Source organism: Benincasa hispida, chromosome 4, assembly GCF_027475165.1.
Source record: "Benincasa hispida cultivar pf3 chromosome 4, pf3_genome.v1.1, whole genome shotgun sequence".
In the NCBI taxonomy this organism is placed as follows: domain Eukaryota; kingdom Viridiplantae; phylum Streptophyta; class Magnoliopsida; order Cucurbitales; family Cucurbitaceae; genus Benincasa; species Benincasa hispida.
Window position 1 is genome coordinate 55,683,394 of NC_143481.1, and position 4,307 is coordinate 55,687,700.

The following is a 4,307-nucleotide window of genomic DNA, read 5'->3' on the forward strand; positions in this document are numbered from 1 at the left end:
AATGTATCTAAAGACGTACAAAGGCCTATTATGCAATTCGGATCCCATCATAAGATCTTCGTCTAAGAAGCCTGTGGATGTACAACACGAGGCATACGCACGTGTTGCGGAGGTCGATGCACCAGATGCGTTGGATTCCAACAGTGCCTCAATGCGGGTCACCTTGGCTTCTTACGGGAGTAAGAGCAGGTCGTCTATGCTGAATGACAGTAAGCCCTTTGGCTCTTCTATCGATTTTAATGGGCTTAGGAGGGTATCATCTTCTTCGCGGTGCTGATAGCATGACATGTAGTAGCCTTTGGCTTCTCTTCTGAACCCCAATTGTAGAAGTTCTTCGGGAGAAAATCCGCCAACGTCACTTGTCACCTAGGACGAGGAACGTCCTCGTCTCCCTTGTCAACAACATTGGGCCTCCAGGCCTTCTTCCTACCCTTCCTTTTTTGTATCTTGCTCCCTCTCCTGTAACTTTAATAAGAGCGTGACTCTTTTTGGGTAGAGTTCGATCATTTCTTCTTACGGCATGTCATAAGGATCCAGCCTTCATTATCGTCATTATCAACACACTCTTCGCTGTTTTGAGGATCTATAGCTTGTACCTCTCGCTGAAACTGCACGACCACAGGTTTGAAGGTCCCAAATTGAACCAAATTCTCACTTTCTTCATAACATATGATTGGTGCCAACACGCTTGGAGTTATCGTCACCACGGCATGATTTGTTTGGATCACCTCGTCTAGATCCAACTCTATTTTTCTTTCGCGGGCCAACTTAAGGATCAACTCCTTCAATACAAAACATTTTTCAACTGGATGGCTAACGACCCTGTGATACTTGCAGTAATTGGGATCGTCCACTTTGCTAGCTTGTTCTGGTCATTTACATTCTGGTAGCTAGATAAGGTGGTTCTCCAGCAGTTGCTTAAGCATATCCACAACGTCGAAGTCAGGGAATGGATAGGCTTTTTCCTACCGCTCCTTCAGAGTTAGGCGACGTCTTTCGCCTCCTTCGTCTTTGTTTTCCATCTTCTTCTCTTTCTCTTTCGAGGAAAACTTCAACAGGATCGTATTAACGACCATTGATTTCTTTGTGGCACCTTTCACAATCTTCTCGGCGCCTTTTACTTCCTTCTTGTCTTTCTTCAGTTCGTGGATCAGGAAATCCTTCATTCCCCTGTTAGAGATACTTAGGTTCATGTCATGGGCGCGAGTTGCCAATTCTTCAAAGGTACGGGGCTTTATTCCCTGTAGGATATAGAGGAGTTCCCAGTGCATACCCTACGTGCACATTTCTACAGCAGATAATTTGGTAAGTCGGTCTTTGCAGTCCAGACTCAAAGCCCTCCATCGGTTGATGTAGTCAATGACCAGCTCCCCTTTTCGTTGCTTGGTGTTTGTCAGCTCCATCATGCTGACGGTGCGTCTAGTGCTGTAAAAGAGATTCAAGAATTTTCTTTCAAGTTGCTTCCAGCTGTCGATCACCTCAGGTTCTAAGTCTGTGTACCAGTCAAAAGCGTTTCCTTTGAGGGTTCTGACGAACTACTTGACTAGTAGATCTTCTCTTGTTCCCGCATTCTCGCATGTTTCAACGAAATGGGCGATGTGTTGCTTTGGGTTGCCCTTTCCGTCGAATTGCTTGAACTTTGGGGGTTGATACCCTGCAGGCATTCTCAAGTTGTCGATCCTCTGGGTGTATGGCTTGGAATACATGAAGGAAGTCTGAGTTGGGCTTCCATACTAAGCCCTTATGGAGGTCATAATCATGTCTTGTAGCTGTTGGACCGACAAAGAGGCCACCGAAGCTGACTATTGCAACTGGTTTTCTTGCAGCACGGTCTTCCCTTTTTCAGTTGCTTTGATCGTAGGTGCTTGGCTTGATTCAGCAGCCTCGCAAGACTGCATCTATTCCTTCAGGATAGCGATCTCATGGTCTCGTTCCTCGATAGCTTTCATCAGAAAGTTGATCTTCGTTTCCATCTCTGCCATGGCCGCTTCAGCCGTCACATCTGCCATCATGACAGAAATCACATCTGGCTGCGAATCCCTTTTCGACTTGCTGGAGGAAGAAGTAGAGTTGTCAAACAGTGGGTTCTCCTTGATGACAACTCCACCATGTGAGGGCTCCGTCATTTTCCTCAAGATGTTGTGTGCGATGAGGGAGCTTTGCTCTTGCTCCTGCGTAACTTCTCTTGAGTGACTGCGGGTGACAGGTCCCGTATAAGAGCTATTTATGGAGGAAGCTCTGAATGTCATCTTCTTTGGTTCCATTTGTCTTGTTTAGATGTTGAGAGAGAGATAAGAGGTAGAGACATCCCACCGGGCGTGCCAATTTGTTCACACGAGGTTTTCGAAGAAATGTATTTCTTGGAGTTGAACTTGAGTTGGTGTTGATGTTGATGTTGATTTGATGAGATGTGGTTCGATCTCTAGTACTTGATTCTCTTATTCTCTCTCGGTTGAGTGGATGTGCTTGACTTGAAGAACAAAGGCACCGAACATTCTTAAAGTAGAAGTTTTGGAAGAGTCTTTGTATCTTCAAGGGTTTTCTGTCGTCTAGGAGTGCAGCTTCAAGAGTTTTAGGAGTCTTCTGCTTGTTGATGAATTCTCTATGGGCTCTCTGAATGTAGAATTGTTGACCCCTTGGAATGAGAAGAGCTCTTCTATTTATGGGGCTTTCTGATGGGCCTTATAGGCTTGCGCCTGGTCTTTGGGCCCAATTAATTGGACTTTAGCCTGACCTTTGGGTCTTAATAATTGGACTTGGGTCTGACCTTTGGGCCCTATTAATTGGGTTTGGGCTTGACCTTTGGGTCATATTAATTGGATTTGAGCCTATTTTGGCATTTTAGGCCCAAATTAAGCCCACATTTCGGCGTAACTAGACCAACACCCAAATTATAACGTCGAATTATACAAAATTAATTTTAGTCAACCCAACGTTCGTGACGAAAACATGTGATATCATCAGAATTCGTCTTCAGTTTCAATTTGGGACATATGTCGACTCTTAACTGGTCCCAAATTTGATGATTTTGGCATTTCGCCGTTAATTTAATAAATGACGTAGCGATCTGTGATTGGTCTGAAATTTCTCCTCTAATAGCCCCCTTACTATGATTTGACCCAACTTCATGCATTGTGAATACACATAATGAATGAATATGTAGAAAATGAATACCATCATAAAACTATGTTAGGTTTAAACTTCAAAAGGATTAAATGTAAAATGAAGTTGTTTTCCAACATGTAGAACTTAAAAACTACAAGGAATAAAAAAAAAAATAAAGAAGCTCGAATTTTTGGACCCTTATGTTGATATGCTTTAAATATGTTGCCCTATAGGCCACATCTGTTAGGAATACGGAAGTCATGAACTTCTACATTTAAATTAGGCTTAAATTCTATTTTGGTCCCTAAACTTTTTTTTTTAAAAAAAAACAGCCACTTTAGTCCCTAAACTTTTAAAAAGTATTTATTCTGATCCCTACAATTAGGAAACTCTTCAACATAATAGTGAGATGACTTGTATTTTCTGATGACTAGGCTGCCAAATAAGTTTGTCATGCTAAAAAATCTAAGGTTTCAATTTTGAATTAGGTGGTAAAATGATTTTCTATAGGAGATCTCAATTCATTTTATGTTCAAAATTTTAGCTGTTCACTATTTTGGCACATTGGTTGTTGATATTTTAGTTCACTTTTATCTTGCTCAATCCATGCTAGATGCAATTTCATCCTTAAAAAGATTTCATCTTTAAAGATTTAAAATAATCTTACTAGCAAAGACCAAAGTAATCACTTTTTAAAAGTTCATGGACTAAAATGGACGTTTTTTTAAAAGTTTAGGGACCAAAATATAACCAAATTCAAAGTTCATGGATCAAAATAGGATTTAAACCTTTAAAATAAATAGGAACGGATTCCTACTTATAAAATTGATGGGAAAGTAATGGATTCCAAGTAGTATAAAAGCACATCATGGTTTTAGCTCTTCTTCACATTGTCTTACACATTATCTCTACATTTTTTTATTTTGTTCTCCTCAAAAGTAATAAAATCTATTCGCCCTATGTTTGTGAACATAACTAATATACCATTAGTTGAAGTATACAAACTCCTATGTCGATTTTTTCTTGTTTGTTATTCTTTGGTTGTCAATCTTTTCTGTCATAATATCTTAAATTAGTTTTTACTTTAGTCGTTTAGACTTTTAAATGCATTAAAATTTGAGATCCTTTAATTTTCTTAACTCAATTTATAACCATGGTTTAAAGAAGATGACAAAAATGTATAAAAAGGTTTGTAATGGGAT

At 40.1% G+C, this 4,307-nt stretch overlaps 1 pseudogene; it reads right to left on the reverse strand.

Annotated features, from left to right (window-relative positions):
• Nucleotides 1-503: 503 nt before the first annotated feature.
• On the reverse strand, nt 504-2,264 carry LOC150036824 (uncharacterized; annotated as a pseudogene).
• Between the last annotated feature and the right edge of the window lie 2,043 nt (nt 2,265-4,307).